Source organism: Lepidothrix coronata, unplaced genomic scaffold (genome assembly GCF_001604755.1).
Source record: "Lepidothrix coronata isolate B3197 unplaced genomic scaffold, Lepidothrix_coronata-1.0 Scaffold14, whole genome shotgun sequence".
Classification (NCBI taxonomy): domain Eukaryota; kingdom Metazoa; phylum Chordata; class Aves; order Passeriformes; family Pipridae; genus Lepidothrix; species Lepidothrix coronata.
The window spans coordinates 8,495,258-8,518,149 of record NW_016690194.1 but is presented as its reverse complement, the minus strand read 5'-3'; the positions used below and the strand labels follow the sequence as shown (position 1 = coordinate 8,518,149).

The 22,892-nt window shown below is 37.9% G+C and overlaps 1 long non-coding RNA gene across 1 annotated transcript; it reads left to right on the top strand.

Annotated features, from left to right (window-relative positions):
• Window positions 1-3,151: 3,151 nt before the first annotated feature.
• On the top strand, window positions 3,152-5,723 carry LOC108493088. The gene is made up of 4 exons (XR_001873333.1): window positions 3,152-3,189; window positions 3,504-3,603; window positions 4,979-5,073; window positions 5,545-5,723. It is a non-coding gene; the product is annotated as an uncharacterized LOC108493088 (long non-coding RNA).
• The last annotated feature ends 17,169 nt before the right edge of the window (window positions 5,724-22,892 follow it).

Below are 22,892 nucleotides of genomic sequence, written 5' to 3'. Positions count from 1 at the left end.
TTACCTTTTCCTGATTCTCTCACTCAGAGAGAGCGAAGAGGGGGAAGTGAACAAACAGCTGTGTGGTGTTTAGCTGCCTGCTTTGTTAAATCACGGCAACAGCTAGTCAACTTTGATTAATACTCAGTGGATACTAACCAGGGACAAGAGTAAGGTAAAATATGGGACTTCTGCAAGAAGGCTTAGCTATACATTCAAACAAAGAGAAGTGACAAACAGGATCATCACTTTTTTTCAACTAGAAGGAAACAGGTCTGTATCAAGCAGAGAGAGAGAGTCGCTTTTAATCAGCATGAAAAGGATACCTGAGCTCTGGTAAATTAGGTTACCTAGTGATAATGAGCAAAAGTGGAAAGGATAATAAATCAAGCAGAGTTCAAGCAACACTCTCTAGATCAGATTGAAGCTTGGGGAGGACAAGAACAAACTGAATTTTGATGAGGGACATTTCTGTAGCGTGCAAGAAACCAGGCTGTAAAGCTTCTAGGATACCACTGAATTCTAACTGCACTAGTAACTAAGACAAATCCAGACAGCCATTTGTAGGCAATACCCTTAATAAGACATGAAAAAGAGATAAGATAGTGGCATATATTAGGAGATTTATACTACCTGTCCATCCTTTTTGATTACTCATCACCTTCTCAGATTGAAGGAAAAACTTTCATTGCCACCATAAATGATTACCTTACAAGTATATATTCTGCCATTTATACATCCTGAAGCACCCTGCACCTTTGGAACAGTTCCCTTCACCTCCTTGAAACTCCTCGTGGAGTTAAATTTGACCTGGTGTCACTGACAGACACGGGATGAGGAGTGTAATCCCGAGTCAACCTCATTAATGTTCATGTCTCAGTCTGCAGCCTCAAATCCTCCACATCAGCAAGGATACAGGTACCTAAGCATAAAAACCTCCAAGTGCTACAGAGAACTGTTAATAACCTTCTGTAAAGTCTATAACTAAGGTCCATTACTTTCCAAGGTGGAAAACCTCAACACTTTTTCTCTTCACCCATAGGAAGCACTAAGATTTGAATGCTATTATTGTTTTGTGTTGGAGACCTTTTTTGAGTGTTTTTATACATCCACATTGCTCTGATAATTCCATTTAAGGACATTTTTTTCCCATCAACATTACCAATAGTCCTCTAATATCTATCCCTTAGCTGAAAAACAGAATCTGAGATAAAGAGCAGAAGGATTTATTTATTTATACGTGCATTTATTAATTTACTTATTTAGAATGGAATTTAATTATTTAAATATTTTGGAACATATTTTTCCCAGGAAAAAAGTGGTCTTTTCCAAATTGCCTACAAGTAAATCAAATATTGAACAACTAAGAAGATCAGCTACAGTTTAAATAATGAATAAGTCAATTTTTAAAAATTTACCCCTTTGCAGAAGCCTTTGTAAAAATTTACAGTAGTCTATGATGCAGATAGTTCAGAAGTAACTCTGTATAAATAACCATGAGAATACTTGGAAGAGCTTTCATTGTATTTTCTGCAGGTTTCCTGCTCTGCCATCTTTGAGAAGAATTAAACTAACTCAATGTTGTTTTATATAAAGTTTTTATGATTATACAGCTGAAGAAAATTTAAAGGAATGGTTTATGATTTGACAGAAAATCAAGATGTGAAAAGGTCCTTGTATGACGATGTTTATCATCTGCTCTGCAAGAGAAGCCTGCATTTCATCTTTATTTCTCCTGAAACCTCAGAGCCTGCAGCAGACACACAGTGCTTTTAGCGTCCGACCTTACCGAAAAATCATGAATTACTATTATCTCTAGCTGCTGCAGAGAAGAAAGGATGCATATCTGGCTATTATTTAATTTCCTCAAACTCACCAAGGAAAATTTTCAGGCTTCAGGAAACAGCTCAGCAGTAGAATTCAAGAAAAAGAAACTCCCCCTTTCAATGTTCAACTTTTTCCCACCCCTTCCAACACTACTCTGAAATCTTAGTCCCTATTTTTCTGACATTGTGTTGAGGCTGAAAAAAGAAGGAGAATAGAAAGGAAGTAAAAGTTCATATTGAGTTTCCCATGGAAGTATTGCACACAGGAAACACTAAATTCTCTCTTTCCTGGCTGACTGAACCTTTAGAAGCACATGTGCACATTTGGTTTGTGATACCAGCTATGATATAGGAAAAGAATCAGAATATGTGTGTGATCCTCAATGGCAATGGCATCAAGTCAAGAAATGGGAAAAATAACATAATTTTTTTCTCTTTCTGCTGTACTTATCTCTTCACAACAAAGTTTATTCAGAATTTTAGGAAATGCAGGGAAGGATTAGCAATCAGTCTCTTTCAAGGCTGATAAATTCTGCAACAGTTTTCTTGGGGTAAGAAAGCACAGAAATGTTGTATACAGTCTAGCCAGTTATGACAGACAAAGTGAATGAAAAATATTTTTTTTACCTTTTATTTCTTGGGGGTTTTTTTTGTTTGTTTGGTTGGTTGGTTGATTGGGTTTTGGGTGGGTTTTTTTCCTGCTTCACTTTCTGCCTGATTTTGATTTAAGTTCCTGACACTTCCTTCCTGCTTCAGGAAGGAAAAATATCAATCAAGCTAGAATTTAATAGCTTAAAATATGTACTCATGGCTGATATGGTTTGAAGCTGGCTCCCTGCCAAGTCTCCAAACCTTACCACCAGAAGTCCCCCCCCCCAACCTCAGGGAGAAGAGGGAGAAAAAAAACTAAGAAAACCCCGAAACGAGAGAGAGACAACCAAAGTGAGATATATAAATATATTTACACTTATATACAATTTCACAAGGGAAAGGGAAGGGGGAAAAGAAAGGGAACAAAACTAAAATAAAATATATAGATATCCCAAGACCCAATATCTAACAACTAAAAAGTTAGCAAAGAAAAATATCTCACTACTCCCCTGGGACAACTGAGAGTCGCTCCGGAACGATCGCCGGCAACCTCTGTCTCCCAAGGTCGACAAGGCCTAACCAGGCCTCGCTCCCCAACACGGCAGACTCAACAGCAGGGAACCTGCACCTCCAAGCCGCCGGAAGGAAAAAGAGAGCGAAGGCCTCTCCTCCTCTCTTCTTATAATCTGGCTTACGTAAAAATCGTAGGGAATACTGGGTAAATCTGGGCCCTTCCTTGGTTACAAACTGGTCACCAAGGAAGGCCTAGCCCAAACCACCACAATGGCAAAAGGTAACTAGGAAAATAATGAAAGAATATGTGTTTTTGTGAAAAGTAATTCATTAAGGGAGTGGAACCAGTTGCTTACATTAGAGAATTTGATTATTTATAATTGGTCAAAATTAGACGGAAAACATAGGCTGAATATTATGGGAAAATAGCAGAGTTTAGATGGAATTATTTTTATTCCACTCCAATTTTTACTGCTTTTGCTCAAGGTACTATAGTTTTTATTCCAATATCAACAGATAAATAATAATCAGAAAAGTAATTGTAGCTTATCTTCTAAATATCCACGCTCTTTATTTTGTCATTCTTTCTTCGAGTTGTACGTAGGCCTTCCACTGCTGTCCAAAGAGGCTGAAATCATACACCAATAGAGCAGTTTCTACTTTTCCAGGGCTGTAATATTTTAGTCCATTGGAGGTATGTGCTCCCTGTCTCTGTCTCCCCTTCTAAACAGTGCTGACTCGAGGACCTGTGTTATTGAAGTTTCAGCATTTTCAAGACTCTCTGAACTCTGAGCTATTCTTTCCTTATCTCTCTGCTGGTTCCCCATTCCTCCAAAAAGATTTCTCTTCCTGAATTTTCCACATTGAACTAATTCTTTGAGCTTTTTCCTCAAGCAGCTCAAGAGAAACTGGGGCTCACAGAGAGTTGTTTATTGCAGAGGATGAATTTGAGGACAGGGTCATGCTGGGATGTTGTTAATCTTTTTCTAGGTATTTGTTCTTGTGTTGGTTGTCAATACATAAAATATTTCTAGCTCTAAAGAGTTTTTATATTGAGAGGTTTAATGAACCCTCCTTTGTTCACATTTTAAAAGTAATGTCATAAAAATAGGAGAATGAAACTGGTAGAAAACTAGGCTAGAAATGAAGGCCTAATACAATTAGCATGTTGATAAATCTGTTGGTCATACTTTTAACTCTGAAGGTTTTAGATTTTCTGATTTGAGGCTGGTGGAACAGCTCATAAGGAACTAGATATTATATTTATATTTATTGTAATTTATATTTGTTTATGTACATCTCTAAAAAAAGGGGGATTGCCATTTCCAGAATGCTTTTATTATGTTCTTTGTTTCACCACTTAAAAAACTTCTCTGGAAATTAAAGAGTTTAATATAGTGTGATATGTTATGATTTACATGCCCCTGGCAGGTTAAATGATATTTACCTTTTCAAACCTGTGAAAAACCTGCATCTCAATTCACAGTTGGCAGCTGTTTAAATTCATTAGGCAGTACTGTCCACCAGAAGAGTCATAAGTTGAAAACAAGCAGAAACACAGATAACAAACACCAATTTGTTAACAGTTTTCCCTGTAAATAAACATTTTAAAAAAAATTTTTACAGTACTCTTTTTGCAAAATAATTTGGAATCTACTTTATGAGTTGATAGTCATGTTTTGTCAGGAGTTTTTGCATTTTTACTACCCCTTTAATGAATTATTTTAAAAAAAATTTTTTGTTTCATAAAGAATGTAGGTAAAGTATTTGCTGAAAATTAGAATTTGACCTTATAGTACTGTAAGTTTAATAATGAGTTAGGCTCTTAGTTCACTGTTCTGGTTAATCTGTACTTTAAATTCAAAGATTTTACAGGATATACCTATTAACAACCAAGTAACTAGGAATATGACTCTAAACAGGCATAAGATAATTTTGTTACCCAAAATATTCCAAACTTTGGCCAAAAAAAAGCCCATTTTCTTGAGGCTAGCAGTTATTTTTCATAGATTTCCAAGAAAGAACTTCAGGCAAGCGTGTGACCAGGTTTCCCAACCCTTCCACTGCAGGTTGGAAATTTACAAGATGGACTGTAGATGACTTCTCTTGGCATCCATCCTTGTGGCTCAACACTTTGCAAGATCTATGCAGCCAACAGCATGAGGTGTCCCATTAATATCATTTTAATTGGGATAATTAATGATGTAGAATGCTTTTCACACTGTAATCATGATTAGGTGGTGGTGCAGAAGTTTTTCTCAAAGGCAAGTGTGAAATGGGTAGTGCTGTTTCCCAGATGAGACAGTTTGGCAGTTGTTTATTTCACAATCCCTTGGCAAGTGCCTTTCCCTCACCCTAGTGAGCAGGACAGAGCAAGTGAAGAAAGCAAAAGGAATCAGAGAAAATAAGACAGTGACCAATATACAGGGACTTGCACTTTTTTTTTAGGTTTTTTGGTGTTTCCTTTCATCTCCTCCAATCCTTTCAATTCGCCCCTTGGTCTACCCCCAACTCTAGTTTTGTTCCTCCATAGACATCTGTGTCTTCCCTCCCTGTAGTTAAACTTTTTTGTTTCTTAGAATATATTCTCTGAGTCTCTTATATGATCTCATTCATCAATCTACTTTCATTTCAGGAAAGCATTTCCAGAGGATTCATTGTAATCTCCCTTTCAGTGGCAATAACAGATGTCTGGCAATAGTGATTGTGAGGGATTAAACCACACTCAGTTAAGAAAGGCTTGAAAAAATTAAACTGCTAAACACTACTGAGTCTGTGCTGATTATTTACAAGCTATTTTTTAATTTATCTCATTTTCCCAAGCTGTTACTGAATTGACAGAATATATTTCAATAACAAGAGTCTCACCAAAAGAAAAGTTCTTTGAAACACAAACATAACATTCTGAAGCCAAGGGATTTAAACTGTAGCACAAAGCAAGTGTGAGTTCCCCAGATCATTTGTAGATGAAAAACAGAGTATATTATATTATGATGGCAGATACAAAGATAGGCAAATTTCCAATTCAATCAGTTATAGTTAAAAGCTTGTAAACCAGTGGTAAAAAGGTCTAAAATAGAGCTACTGAATTATTTAATAAAAAAAAAGCTTTTTACCTAATACCATGAAAAAATCTAATTTTTTATTAAAAACAAAACCAAAACCACCAATGTCCCGAAGTTCGGAAAACTACTTTCAAATCTTTAAACCTGGAATAATTCTTTGCATTATATAAACTTATTTTTTGAGATACCACCAAGCTAAAGACCACTATTGCCAGTTTATTTATCGAAAACTATATCAAAGTATATCAGCTGGAAATGTTCAAATGGAAAGTGCGTTTTCACCAAAAATTATATTTTTGGGAACTTGAGAAATTTTCATTTGTAAAAACAAATAAAAATAGCACATACTGGAACTGCAGAAACATTTTTTTACAACTTTTATGAACCTGATATTCCTTTTTATTTGTTTGAAGATATATTGGTTTGGGACATATCTTACATCATAAATTCCTACGCATTTTAGTGAAGTTTGTTTACTCCGATCCAGGAAACAGATCCAGATCCAGATCTTGATTGACATAGTTTCCTCACTGAACATTTTAATTTTGGATTGAAAGTAGATTACTGAAATTTAGGCATTTTCTGCAGAGCTGGACTTCTTGCTTAAGCCCAGCTCTTCCTAAAAGTACCAGGAAATTAGCTTTCAAAAAATAAATAGTTGCCTGTCATTGTGGTTTATATTTCAAGTGTATAATCTCTTAAGCAACATGATCATGCACAATCCAAGACACTATGGATGTTAAATTATGTAAATATGTTGTTTGTGAATATTCTGAGCCTTAATAAAGCAGGAAAGGTGCTTTGTAAAGGAAGGGCCTGAGGAGACCAACTAGCCATGGATGTGTCTGGGGCAGTGTAAACCTCTGAACTGCAATGATATCCAGGTTGGAGAGTTTTCCTCTCGATGGAGATCTTTAAAGGTTCCTCTCCTGCCCATTAACTGCACAGAAACAAGAGCACTTATTTCACATAGGCTGCTTCATTCCATACATAAAAGCCAATGGTAATTGGATACCAAGATTAGATGCTCTAGATCGTGTTATGCCTTTAATATGTCCATATGACTTGTAGTTACAAACCTACTATTTTTTCTACAACCTGTGGGTTTATGTTGCTAATGTAGAAAGGAGGTGATGTAGAGGATAAAAGTTTAAAAGTTGCAATTTCTTTATGTTTTTTAAACAGTCAGATTGGTGGGTTTTGGAAGTGGATTCTTGTTTATAGCAAAGTATGTACTAGTAATGAAAACCATCCTTCCCTGTGCAATCTCTGCCTTCCCTCCCTCCCTCCCTACTCCCATCACAGGGAAAGGCACAGTAAGATAACTTGTGTCTCCTTGTGTTGTTCTTTAGACAGGTAAACTATTAAAAAGATATAAGTAATCTTTTTTTCTGAATGAATTTTGTAATAGGTCCCTGAAATGAGAGCAAAACCTGTCTTCCTAATGGGACTGGAAAAATAATGGCTCTGCAGGTGGGCTAACACACATTCAGGATATAACTAGCACTAGAAGTGTGTAAAGGCATGTGGAGGCTGATTGCTACTCCTTGTACTCATTCACAAGATGAATTGGTGAATTAAAATCTCATTACCTGTGTTACATTGTGTAGCCTTGTTATGTGTAATTATCAAAGTCAATTTGCTGCTGTAACTTGATGACCAAGACTGAGGAGAGCTTCTTCAAAATGGAAGTACACTTTAATATCACGAGATTCCAGATTATAAACAAGGTATAATTTTCCAGTGTTGTCATGATATTGGTTTTAATTATAACGTTTGTCCTTTTTCATGCTGGTGTGCAGCCATAAATCAACACTTGCCTTCACAGAATTGAAGACAAAGTGGGCCATTAATGTTTCCATTGTTGTGTTAGCTCAAAATCTCATTTAAGACACTTAATTCTGTTAGTGAGCGATCCAAGATAAAAGAATAGGAAGCAGAAGTAATATTTGAAATCTGATTTTCATTTACATTAACTCTGAGAGCCCTTATGAATAGTAGCAGGAAGGACTCTGTCTTTCTTAAAATTGGCACTTGAACCGTTTCTTTAAACTTTAGGGCATCTGTGTTGGTGTGAGAGTAGCATTAGGTCTGAATTCAGAACAAGACTAGAGAAAAAAGTACTTTTGCACCATCATAACTGTCTTCTGAATGCAAGGTTTGGAAAATGAAAGGCATTATTATGATCAGAAATGCATAAATTGAGGAGAATCTTATCCTAACTCAATATCCTTCAGAATAATAACCTTTAGAATTACCTCCCTTTAAATCCAAAGAAAAAGTAATATTGCCAGAACAATTGTAACAAAAGCTAGAAACCTTGCAGAGCACATCCTCATATAATATTTTTTTTTTTTTTAAATCTGCAAGGAGCTGTTAGAATTTAGGAAAAGTCTTGTATTCAGGTGTAAAACAGGGCTCCAAGAGAGCTGGAGAGCTGGAGAGGCAATTTTTACAAGGACATGGAGTGACAGGACAAGAGAGGAGTGGTTTCACACTGACAGAGGGCAGGGTTAGGCAGAATATTAAAGAAAAAAATTGTTCCCTATGAGAGTGGTGAGGCCCTGGCACAGGCTGCCCAGAGAAGCTGTGGCTGCCCCATCCCTGGAAGTGTCCAAGGCTGGGTTGGCTGGGGCTTGGAGCAACCTGGGATAGTTGAAGGGAGTGAAACAAGACGGTCCTTAAGGTACCTTCCACCAAACCATTGAGATTCTGAATAATAATAAACAAGGAACTTGCTTGATCTTACAAGGTCAGTGCTGTTCCTTTCTTGGCAGCTGGAGAAACCAGTGGGCAGGTGAAGCAACTTACAATCCAGGTAAGCAATGACTGTTCAGTCTGCTGCCCCTGGACAACAGCCTCCCAGCCTGAATCTGACTGGGACCAACTGTTTTGGATATAACTGGCACACTGTTTGCATTTAGAGAAGTCATGTTGTCAGTGTTGCATTCATCACTTTTTAAAGGGCTTTGTGAAAGCTTGACTGTGAAAGGTGAATGTGTAAAAAGTTCCTTTTTATTTTTTTCCTGCTACACCTTCATTACGAATTACTGAAGCGCAAAGGAGGACAGTAAGACTGACACTGAAACTACTCCTGTTAAAAGTTAGTGGAGATAATTATCTTGTCTTTGTCACTCCAGTCTGTAGTTTAATTTGCAGTGCAGGAGCTGGAGACAAATCTATGGGCTATAGCAGCTATTTAAGTATTAAATTCTTCAACTTTCATTCCAAATGAAGACTGCTTTACTCTTCAGACATACTACCACAGATTTCACTAGAGCTACCAGTTTCTGTACCTCTGCCTGACACATTCCATCCGCTGTTCTTCTGAACACCAATCAGTCTCTGCATTTGCTTCAAAAATCAATGTAATTTTGAAAATTAATTTTTACCAAATTGTTTTAGGAGATTATTTTGATTTTTGATTTAGTATGGGAACAAGACATGTATATGTGTAACTAAGTAATCGCCTTGTCTTGACATGTTACAAACAAAGCAAGATCTATTAAATCTGAATAAAAGCACTAACTCTTTGCAAAAGAGCCCACTGAAATCATGTGTATGATCCAGAAAGTGCATCTCCAACTGCCACTTGAATTACTAGGTTCAAATTACTCATTCTGTAAGTATTTTATGGTCTTTGTGACAGTAGCACAAAGTTATCATTTCAACTTGTACCTGTAATTAAATTGTTTATAGACATATTGTCATAACATGCTATTATTACCTGCAGTTTCCAGTTAAAATTAGTATGACTTTATTTTAGTCATTTAGCACACACACACTTTATTTTTTCCAGAGGAGAAAAATGTGAATTGTTTTGCAATGAATTTATTAATAATGATTGCAAAAATAACTGTACTAATATTGAATTACAACACTCACATTTTACATCATTAACCAGTCTTTTCTACTGTAAAATTGAGGTAGAAGAATGATGTGATGCAATTTCAGCAATATCCTTTTATTGTAACCAGACTACCTGCTACTGCATTGTTTATGAAGTGACGAGCCTTGCACTGAAGGGAAATTTACATATGATAAAGCACCCGAGGAACTGTTTCTTGCCTAATGAGAACAAAGTGGTAGAGGAATAAAACGAAAAGCTTTCGCTGATGTTTCACCCAGATACTATTGCAGGAGTGTTACCTCATTTTGTTCACTGGAATTCATAATTTAACTCAGTCTGAGTAGGACGTAAACTAGATCTTTTTTTTCCTATGAGGTAAATGTGTCTCAGGAGTCATTTGCTCTGAGATATCTAGACACCTCTCTTTCCTCCCAAGCCATTGAATTTGTAGGCATTTCCTCTAGTAGCCAAGTCATTGGCCAAAGATTAAAGAAAAATTTGGCCTCACTTTCATATTTGTCAACAGATCAACGCAGTATCAATTGACATATATGTATATGTAGGCTTGCAGAGGGTCAGGGCAGTTCTTGATGGACACAACCTCCACGCTAGGGGTTGTGCAATTGCTTGGATTTGGCCATTCAAATGCCAGCACTGCAAGAGCCCAGTGGTTCAACCTGCTGTGCACATCTGACGGTCAATGACTTGTGAGAGATGATCTGTCATTTTACTCCCTGTGATCCACTTCTTCTCTGTACTTCTGCTTTGTCCTAAATATATTAGGTTTTATCTTCAGTACTTCTGTCACCTTGCACATAGTTTTCAGATTCCAAAGCCATAGAGATATTCATGGAATGAATAGTAAATATGTGTATAATATTGAGGGTAAATAAGATTGTATTTGAAACACACTCCTGTAAGACGTGATTTCAGTGCTCATGTCATCAGACTGCTCTGACATAAATTGAGTGTGACTCATAAATTGATCTGGGCTCCCCAAAACCGTCTTGTGGAAACAATATGCCTATTGCATTCCATCAGTTCCTCTATAATAAAAGGTGAAACAGATTTGATTGTTTAAAATAACAACAGAACCAATGTGTCAGTTCCATTACTGTGTGTGTCTCTAGCTAACATAGAGATACACACTAAATTCTGAATAGCCAGTGTTAATTCTACCAGATGAAAGTCGAAACTTAAACGGTGGCATTCAATTTGTAATATGCACACCAGAAGTATCCTCCAAAGTTGTTACTGGAGTTGTTACTGGAGTCATGCAGCTTTTCCTTCTGATGCCCTGGCTGATCACTTCCCTCCAAAAGATGCTTTATAAAGCACCATTATTTAGATTTACTTTGCTAACATATTTTGTCACTGTATGGAAGTGTGTATGTATAATAATATTGCACAGAAGCCTCAAAACAGCATTTTAATAATTATTGATTTAGAGAGTTCCTAGTTTTTATAGTTCAGCAGTAAATCTCTGAAATGAATACCAAATAACAACAAATAAGGCACTGCTGTGGTTGCAGAAGTGCTTGACTAAAGGCCTAACTGAATTTTATAGTTAATATTAGAATTTTTATCATATAGTTTCATATCTCTTTTGTGCTTGTCTAGAGCATGGTATTGTTCTGATAACACTGATATTATTCCTTGTTAGATAATTATGGAACTTTGGTTTTCAGAACGTAAGTGTTTAAAGCAATTTGTCTTTGGTCTTCATTCTGTATTAGTAACCACTGAAATACAGTCTTAAAAATCTACAAACTGAGTGAGGAACTGCTACATGTCTCATTTTCTTTTGGTGTTCATTTGCGAGGATGATGATGAGTTAATTTGATGCTGATGATGGAAAAGCCCTGCTGAGATTTGTTTCAGTGTAATTCCTGACAGGGCTTCTGCTGTGTGCCCTTGTCAGAATAATAACTGCACCTGAAATGTGCTCATCCAGAGTGAACTTGTAGATTTTCAACAGTGCATGGAAAATTGAATTTTCTTGTCCCAAAGGTAAGAGTCTGCTCCAGCTGAGGTCAAGTTTCTGCTGTTTGGGAAAGAAAAGCTGGTGTGGGAATGGAAAGAGGAGCTGGAATCCTTGGCAAGAGGGGGCTGATTGTTTCTGGTGCTTCCAGCAGATGAGCAGCACAAACTGCTAGGATAATAACAATAAAATAAAATAAAATAAAAATTAACAACAGCATTGATAATAATAATAACAATTATGATTATGATAATAATAATAACAATAACAATAAAATCCATCCTGTTTTCATGAACTGTGTGTGGCCAATGTAGACAAGTTGTGCCTGCAGGAACCATTTCCAAAGAAAATCATGAACAGATCATCACTTCATATTTTGGCATTTGCCCAATGCCAAAAGTGTGGATGCAGAGGAATGAATAAATGTTGCACCCATGAGAAGGAGAGAGGATATTTTCTTGGACAATTGCAGGAACTAGGGCAATTTTTTAACTCTGAATTTTCATGTGTTGATGACCTGCTTTGATTTAAATTCTAGACCCACCAGAAAAAAATGAAGCAAAAGGAAGCCAAAGAGATACTGGGAATAACTCTACTAAGGAAGAAAAAAGCCACAGCACCACTATAAAAACTCAACTACCAACAAAACAAAACCTAAAGCCCTGCCTAAAACCTATTTTTTTTGTGTTTAGTTGCCTTTGTTTGTTTTTTATTATTATTTCTGTCATACGGGAGCGGAAATTAACTATTAGTCCTGGAGACGGTGGCTTTTTGATCTGCACTATCTTTCAAAAATTATAAACAGTAACTTAAGTCAAACTGAGCACTGTAGACCAAACTCCAAAAGGTGCCAAAATGTAAGGAATTGAATAGCTGCAGGCAGGATTTTCTTGTTTTTAATTAAATTGTGAACAATGGAATTCAAGATACTATTATTTCAAATAATCTTATTAACTAGGGAAAGAAGATATTGCCAGCTTGCACAAATTTCTTGCTTCTTGTCATATAGATATTTGAGGGAGGAGAATGCAAAGGAGAGGAGGATGACTTTTCATAATGGTAGTGCCCATATTTTAATGTAGATTTTTGGCTGGTTGGAATTAGAATAGCCAGCAGACAAACACTTTGTTTAATAATCTATACTAACTACACCTTTTCTTTTTTTTTTTTTTTCTGAAATTGCCCTTCTAACATTTCACTTTGTTTCATTTAAGAATGCAAAGCCAAAGAGAAATTTCAAGAATGGAAGGAATCTTGAAGGCCAACGGCCAAACAATCATTAGCTGTGCTGACACTATTGTGGGATGCTGACTTGCACTATCAGAGACTTAGACTTGCAGAAAATATGAATCTGGATTTATCCTTAGGAGGATATTTAAGAGCTTTTCATTTTAAATCCTGAATTTTTCCTTGTAGCACCCTCAATAGAACATCCATTTTTTGGATGTAAGAGCATCCATTTTTTTTATTGTAAGTCAGAAAAATACAAAAAAAAAGAAGTGTCCACCCATATATAATTTCATTTATACCAGAGAAATGAAGCAGACCTATTCTTAAGTTTTGGTTTTTTGAGATGGAGATAATTAACTCACTCTCCCAGAAACACAGTCAAAAAAAGACATATATTATCAGATCAAAATAAATTCTAAAAAAAATTTGCATTGCCCTCAATTGAAGAAAGTACCTCCTTTTAAAGCACCTTTTATTTAAAGGTTAGAATTAAATTCCAAATAAATGCTTTTCTACAGCGAAACAAACAAAACCACTCAATGTCACAGAATGATTTTAAATTACTTTAGAGGCAAGGGCCAGCTAAACCAGAAATATGACAGGTAAACCACAAAAGAAATATCAAATAATACCTTTAGTAATAAATTATATGTGACTCATTTGACATTTTTTCCTCCTTCAGCATGTTTCAATAAGACATTTATAAGACCTCTAGAGCTGTGGGTGTTTAGCAGAGACCAGGAAACATAGGCTTTGGTGTTTTTATTGCTTGGCTTTTGTCCCATTACAGGAGCTTTAAAAGGGATTAATATAACTTTTAAAGAGTCACCTTCTAGGCTGACAGGCAGAAACATTAACTTTCCTCAGAAAAAAACTGTTGGTTTTTTTTCCCCTCCGAGTATGACATGCTGATGGAGGAAGAAAAAGAAACATTTATTGTTCTCAAAAGAACATTTTCTTTGATTGGGGGTGAATGCCTTGGCAGAGTACCTGAGATTTAGCTCTGGGTCAGCAAGGAAAGCTTCTTATTTTTAATGTCAGGTGGGTGGAGCATGGGGCCTGTTAACCACAGCAAATGATGCAGAAAATAAAACTGCTTCAGCACAACCAGGGACTGCAGTGATGTTCTTAAAGCAGATTAAAGACCTTTGCAGTGTCCCCATGCAGTCCAGTGACTGCCATTGCTCAGGCAGGAAGGTGAACTTTGAAGGGCTCATTTTATAACAGATAATAATAATATTAATATGTTATGGCAAATATGAGCACTGAAAGAAAGGAGGCTGCAGAGTTCAATTTTGGGACTTGTCCACCGATCTTTCTGGCATTCCTCTTTTATTAGGGTTCCTTTGTAAACAGCACTTGGTGTTTGTCTTTTAGTTAGCCAAAATTCCCAGGAGTGTCCTAAGCCAGTGCCTTGATACCACACATTCACCTCGCATCATGTGGTGGATGTGTTCAGCCACAAGAGAAAAACACACAGTCATGCAGACCATTCAAAGTGGTTTTCCACTTTGAGAAACAGCACTCTCTTTATCAAAAACACAAGTCAAGGCCAAACCACTCCTTTTTGATCCTAATTAACTGAATGCAGCTTCTGCTGGCTTAACTTGTTCCCATAGACTGTCTCTGCAAAATTTTGTTTGCTTTCAGCAGTATATAGAGCAACACATTCAACTTATAAATGTGCTTGGTTACATGACACAGCTTCAGTGTGGAAACCTACTACTACGTCTCCTCTTGTCTCTCTTGCGAGGTTTTGTGTTTACAGATGTACCGGTTTCTAAATTCATACTATATTCACACATGCAACAGGCATCTGAAGGAAATTAGGGCAAAAAAGAGAGCTTATTGATTATGGAAAACAGGGCTGGCTACTCATGAAGAGTTTAGGAATACAATTAGGTCATGTAGAAAGAAAATTAGAGAGAAGATTTGAACTCAATCTTGCCACTTCTGTTAAGGAAAACAAAAAGTCTTTCTACAGGTACATGAATAGAAAAAGGAGGAGCAAGTAAAACCTTGCTGAGGTATTTAACACCTTTTTTGCCTCAGTTTTCAACAGTAAGAGAGGTTGTCCTGAGGACAGCTGGCTTCTGGAGCTTGTAGAAAGAGACAAGAATCTGAAAAGCCCCCCTGTAATCCAGGAGGAAACAGTTAGTGACCTGCTGAGCTACTTGGATCCCCACAAGTCTATGGGACCAGATGGGATCCATCCAAGGGTGATGAGAGAGCTGGTGGAAGAGCTCACTAAACCGCTCTCCATCATTTACCAACAGTCCTGGCTCACTGGGGAGGTCCCAGATGATTGGAAGTTGGCAAATGTCACACCGATCCACAAAAAGGGCTGGAAGGAGGACTTGGGAAACTACAGGCCTGTCAGCCTGACCTCAGTGCCTGGCAAGGTTATGGAGCAGATCATCCTAAGTGCAATCACACAGCACCTACAGGATGGACAAGGGATCAGACCCAGCTAACACGGCTTTAGGAAGGGCAGGTCCTGTCTGACCAACCTGATCTCCTTTTATGTTCAGAGGACCCGCCTGGCGGATGAGGGGAAGGCTGTGGATGTGTCTTCCTGGACTTCAGCAAAGCCTTTGACACCATCTCCCACAGCACACTCCTGGAAAAGCTGCAGCCCATGTCTTGGAGAGGGGCACCCTGTGCTGGGTTAGGAACTGGCTGGAGGGCTGGGCCCAGAGAGTGGTGGTGAACGGGGCTGCATCCAGTTGGCAGCTGGTCACTAGTGGTGTCCCCCAGGGATCAGTGTTGGGCCCAGTTCTGTTTAATATCTTTATTGATGATCTGGATGAGGGGATTGAGTCCACCATCAGCAAATTTGCAGATGATACGAAGTTGGGGGAGAGTGTTGATCAGCTGGAAGGCAGGAGGGCTCTGCAGAGGGACCTGGACAGGCTGGAGTTGATTCCAGTGGGATGAGGTTCAACAAAGCCTAGTGCTGGGTCCTGCACTTTGGCCACAACAACCCCCTGCAGCGCTACAGGCTGGGGACAGAGTGGCTGGAGAGCAGCCAGGCAGAAAAGGACCTGGGAGTTTGGATTGACAGGAAGCTGAACATGAGCCAGCAGTGTGCCCAGGTGGCCAAGAAGGCCAATGGCATCCTGGCCTGTGTCAGGAACAGTGTGGCCAGCAGGACCAGGGAAGTGATTCTTCCCCTGTACTCAGTGCTGGTGAGGCCACACCTGGAGTACTGTGTCCAATTCTGAGCCCCTCAGTTCAGAAAAGATGTTGAGGTGCTGGAGCAGATCCAGAGGAGAGCAACAAGGCTGGTGAAGGGACTGGAGCACAAGTCCTATGAGGAGAGGCTGAGGGAGCTGGGGCTGTTCAGCCTGGAGAAGAGGAGGCTCAGGGGAGACCTCGTCACTCTCTACAACTCCCTGAGAGGAGGTTGTAGCCAGGTGGGAGTTGGTCTCTTCTCCCAGGCAGCTATCAGTAAGGCAAGAGGACATGGTCTTAAGTTCTGCCAGGGGAGGTTTAGGTTGGATATTAGAAAGAATTTCTTCACAGAGAGGGTAATCAGGCATTGGAATGGGCTGCCAGGGAAGTAGTGGATTCTCCGTCCCTGGAGGTTTTTAAGATGAGACTGGATTTGGCACTTAGTGCCATGGTCTAGTAACCATAGTGGTAGTGGATCAATGGTTGGACTTGATGATCTCAGGTCTCTTCCAACCCTGCTATTTCTATTATTCTATGATCTACTCTTATGTGTCCTGCTCCCTAAACTTTAATCCATATTTATTTTAAAAAGAGGTTCTAAGCCCTGTTGTGGTGACCAGAAAAGCTGGTGTATGTTGATGCCCTGAAGGTTCAGGCCAGGAGAACAAGAATCCACCTTGGTCCAGTACGAGCCCATGGTAAAGGTTACTGTTTATCTTGGGCTTTTTGAGCCTCAGAAATAACCAACTGTATACATACAGTCTTATGTTTAGTATCACTACTGGGATGCTCATGGTCCTGAGAGCAGTACATAAGAGAGCCATAAAAAACAGTGTTTTGGTTAAATATATCTTTTTATGCACATCTGGCATAGGAGCCACGCTGTAATTGTGGTGTCAATTGGTAAGATCTCATTCCAATTTTCTGGTGACTGTGCAACACTGAGTTGCTCTGTGTTTGCTGACTGAGTTTTTCTGTACCTGTATCAGACCTGAGACTCTCTGGCATCCAGATCCTACATAAATGTGCCTGTGGTGATTCTCCTCTTTGGGCAGCCCTCCATGAGCTGTGGGTATAAAGTAACTTTCAGATGTCTTGTACTCTAATGCATACTGTGCACAAAACTGAAAAGAACAGAAAATCCTCCATTTTTCTCTTATCTCAGTGAGGGTTAACGCCCTTATCCCTTTCATACAACTCAAATACAGCTGAAAACAGGTACAGAAGACACTACGAGAATTGGTACGGGATGAGGCAAAATCTTCTTTATGCTAAATGCAAAATTTAGTGATTGATATATTCTGCCTAATCAGTAACTGTGCTGTTTCTAAACAAACAAACAAAAATAGAGGGGAAGAGAGAAAGTTGCTCTGTGACTGGAAGATGAAGAGGAGGAAAAATCTGTTATTGAAAATATAGAAGAATGAGACAAACATATAGTCAACACATTCCTGCCCATAACTGGGGGAAAAAAATAGACAATAACCCATATACCAAAGAACTCAATTTCTGGAACGAAATTTTAATTCAAGTAATTGCAAGACTGTCTCAAGCTCTTTGCTTTACCAAATGGATGGTTTTATAGTACAGTCAAGGCATAATCAGATGAATTTTTTGTAACTGCCTCACCCTGATGATGACCATTTCTCACTTCAGTAGTTTATTTCTGTGGGGGAATGTGTTAAGAAAGCAGTGAAGAATATATCATAATATTCCATGTGACTCTCACTTGTGTCTCACAACTTCCTCTTTCTGACACCAGAGGTATTTGGCACCCAGCCACTACACTGTGGGTGTAATATTGTTTGTGAAATTTTGGTCTTCCTGTCATTACGCAGGCAGCACTCACTCCATGTCATGCAGAAATCTGAGAATAAGTACAAGTGTATGCAGCATATACATCCCATATCTTGTTAGTTCAAGTGTACAGGCAGATTTTCAAGCAGTTTTCATGTTGTCCAAACTAAGTGATACAAGCTGCAGTTATTTCGGTGCACACTCAGTAGCTGTTTTTACACATAATGATTACTACAGTGCTTTCATGGACGGGATATGCAGCACTACAGTACTCACACAGGATATTTGGAGGCCTTACATGACTTCATATTCTAATATAGAAAGCAGAATTAGGAAATGAGGTATTAAATCTTTAATCAAAACTAGGCACCTTGCTCAATGGAATTAAATTCAAAACATAAATACAAACCACAGCATTTCCCAAAGAAAGTATTTTATCAACATAATCACATCTAGAGCAATTATGCGAAATATCCTAATTGCCTTCAGAGCTTTCTAAGCCTTTTAATTTGGTCCAAATTCTATTTTAAGTAAGATGTAATTCTACTTTGTTTTTGCTAAGCATGCTAAGGGTTTATACACATGGAAACATTCAGGAACAATGAAACTACATCAACTTTCGCTAATCACAGTATCAGCTTGGTTGGACACAGTCAAGTAGCCACTGTTTGCTGTTTATGTAGTGCTTCTTAACGAATATTATTTATCACAAATTACAGCAGAGAAAGCTGCCATTAGGCAAATAAACAGAAGTTGGTAAATTCGTGCAAGATGCAACAGAGCCTTCAGATAACAACAGTAAGAGCAATTCTGGTGTGAAACAGAAGCACCATTGATAAGTCATTGAACTGATTTGGGGTCAAGAAGAACCTGTAAATGTGATTAAATATGTTAGTCCATTTAAAAGAAGTTACGTCACCAAAGACTTCAGTAATTCGACTGGTATTTTTTGGTCTAATGACTATTTTTTCTTACCAAAAGATGCAAAAGTAAACAATGTAGTGCAACCAGTGGCTCTTATGTCTGGAACAAGACATATGACCAGGGATATCAGAGTCTTCCACTCGGAATACTGCAAGTGAGAAACTGTGTTGTGTTGGGTTTACTTGCCAAAATCTTGCTAGCAACGAAGCTGTAACTTCCATTCCCAGTCCCCCTGTGCCACTGGTGGGGAGAAGGGAGAGCAGTTGGGAGGGAAGTTGGACCTGGGAACTTGAGAATTTGTAAGGATGTCCCTTTTCTTACCTCAACACATGGGGAGCTTTTCAGAAGTTTCTCTCCTCGCACTCATTGAGAAGGGGAACTGATAGAGCAGCTTGGTGGGTACCTGGTAGCAAACTGAGGTCAATTCAATATATGTATTTATACTTATTTCCTTACTTAAAGGCAGGATGCACAATCTCCCACTAGTTTTGGTTCCCTTAATCATGGGAAGCTTCATCCCCTGCATCCTGCTACAGTTCATATAACCTCATCCTATTTCTGACAGTTCGACTGTAACTCGATTTGAGGAAAGCCCACACAAACCATAAGTTTGTCTTTAATCGCAGGGAAAACACAGCGAATGTAGAGGAGAGAAAGGATTAAACTTTAATGTAGATTAAGCCGATCTGCACCACAAAGGGATGAGAACCACTGGGGAAAATGATGCACAGAAGACAAGGGTAAACAATGAGGTATTCACACTGACACAGGAAGATGCTGCCACAGCAACATCTATGTCCTATGGCAACTTCATAACGAGAGCTGTTATCCCATTAACAGGAAAAATATTCAAAGAAAAAAAAGATGATTCTGCTCCATCTCTCCACTTCTAAGCATAAATTCTTCATCTTTACATCTAAGAAATATTAATACCTAGCAAATGCACAAATATGAAACTAAAGAATGCAGGGGCAAACAATGAGTTGTTTACTCTCAGGAGGTAGCAAATGATATGCCAGTCAACATGGACTTGCCAGGAAGAAATCATGTCACACTGTTCTTGTTCTCATCTTTATGTCCATGACCAATCTGCAGACCATATAAATCAGGATTTCGACTTTCTGGTGTGATATTTACAAGCAAACTAGGGAAATCTGATCTATTCAAACAGCCATATTCAGGGTATAAACTGTTTTCTAGAATTGTCTTTTCATAGTAATTATCAATGGTTCAACATCAGACTAGAAAGATGTTCCAGATCTATTATGATCAACATGCTACCTGATATTTTTCTGGATTACTGAGTTAAGCATTATAGATGAAGGGAACACTAATGCTGCACTTGAAAATCAGCAGCAGTTTGGAAGACCAGCTTAAGATTTAAAGTAATCTTGAAAAATTGGAAAATCGTACAATGAGAGAATGAAACTCAAAAGACAAACAAGGAGCTGTATTCTTAGCAGAAATAAGATGATATCCACAGATAGGATGAGAATCAATTGCTGGAGTGTTTGCAAAACCTTTTCCGGGAAGAAAAAAAAAAAGAATAAAAACATATAAGGAGAGGTTAGACAAAAAACCCCACAAAAACCCTCAAAACCAAAAAAGTCCTGATTAGTCTGGACAAATTAAGATGAAGGGACAACACACTGAAGGTCCCAAAATATTGAAAATACACCTGCAAAGCAGAAGGATATGAAACAGATAAGTTCTACTTTGTTAACTTGCCAGTAAGAAGACTTAGCTAAAACACTACAAAAATTGAAAATAATCATAAAGACAATAGATGAAAACTGTTTAAGGAGGACTACAAATCTCCACAATAGAATGTTTTTAATTACAGTCAGACAAAATTCTTTTAAATGTGACTTGAATGCTTCTAGTGTTACCTCACATAAAAGAATGGACCACAAAACTTACTTGGGTCCTTTCTAATAAATCAATAACTTTATGATTTCATGGTTAAAAAAAGAATAATTTCTATAACAAGAAGCTCAATTCTCATCTGGTTAATCCTTAACACCCTTGGAAGTAGTCTAAATACTGTCATTCATAGCATACAAAAGAGAATATATTTATTTAATTGTACAACCTGAATACCTGTAAAATGGTAATTTTATATATGTGCACATGAGAGATGAAAAAACTATTCAGATAGGAAAAACATTTTTAAACCCTTCAGTCTTTGAACTACTGGGAACTTTTTCCACTCTTATGATCAATGTTATCTGTTCTTTGCATAAACATAGAGATAAAAGCAGTAAATCTGTCAGGTAATTAGGTATGAAGGAAGGAATTGGCTGAATGTTTAGAAATAATGCAATGGTTCATGATCATAGCATCAGAGGTGCATCAAAATCTTTCTTTAGTGCTAGGTGCCATTTTGTAACAGTAAGTAGATTTTATTGAGGTTTTGTTTGGCTTTTTTTTGGTAGTTTTGATATTTTCAGGGTTGGTTTGTTTTGTTTGTGGTTTTTGTTTTTTTTTGAGGAGGTGTTTTTTATTTTTTGATATCTTTGTGAGGGGCTAATGAAAACTGGGATCTCTGACTTAAAATATGTATGTATAAAGCATAAAAATGCCATGCAGTTGGAAATTTTTATACAAGACATACAAAATTTTACATACAATAGTAAGGCTGGAGATTTTGGTCATCTGGATGAATCTCAGCATCCTAAAAGCAAAGATCTGTTTAATGATGTCCTAATGAAGAGCAATAACTACAACAAACTGAGTGGTGTGAGCACGAAAAACAAAGTTGAGCAGAGTTAAATCTGTGCAGAGCTGAAAATCCACTGAAAGTATTAAAAAAAGACCACTTGAAGCATCATTCACGTCCTTGTACAGCAAATTTGTGAGATAGGCAGTTTAATCTTTCCATGGTCCTCAGAAGTATTGAAGTATTCATAATGCCCTAGCTATTTTTCGCTTAATAAAAAAACAACTTTAGAAACTCTGTATCACCGGCCTCACAGCCCAGCAACTCACACTAACATGAAATCTTTTGAAAAAAATCCCATTCTTATTCCAGGAAGTCCTACAGTAATTCCTTCTCTTCATGTATCGAGAATTCAAGTCTTACTTTTAGCTACTTCAATGTATTTGTAACCATTTATGGATTTTTGTTGACTGAGCTGTTCAAAAGCATGTTAACTGTGGAAGACAGTGACAATAAAGACATTAAAAATTAAGAAGGACTGGGGAGAAGCTGGGAATGTGTGAAAAGAGGAGCTTGTACTGTAAAGCTGAAGTGGGTGAGGAGACAGGATAGTTCAGACAGGTTCATGCAGCTGCCAAGTATTAATGTGCCACTGGAAGAAAAGGATACAAATGCTCCAAACATGGGTTGTTCCACATCTACTTAGTTACAGTTAGACTATCTATTCTATACTTCTGAAACCCCCAATTTTAAACACCTTTTTATTAAAAAAAAGTGAGATGAGTTATAACAAATAAAAGATGACATAGGTTAACTACAGCATGAAATAACTTTAGTTAACTCAGAACACAGGTCAAGCATATTTGCACACAAGGCTTTTATTCATGTGTTTCTGGGTATAGGAGGGATGTGCAGGCCAAGGATTCAAGGCAATATCCTTCCTGTTCGTGCCAACAGGAATCTGTCCTTTGGCTTAGTGAGTCCAGTCACTTTGAAGGAAATTATCAGATCAGCAGTTTAGACCTGACAGAAGGATAGTAGACTGAAAGAAAATAGATGAGAAAACAACTTTTAATTAACAAACATGAGTTGTTCAGGGGAATATGCTGACTGTGTATTTCTTTTCACCTCCCTCACTTTGTGGAATGGAGAAGTTAAACCAAAGCTGCCCTCATCCTGACCTTAAAGTATGTCCAGCTTTTAACTGTGCTCAGCACAAGGGTGGGATCCTGTGAAACAGCAGTCAGCTTGCCAGCTTAGTGCTCCATCTTCATGTGCCCCAGCTTTCTTGTTTATTTTGCTC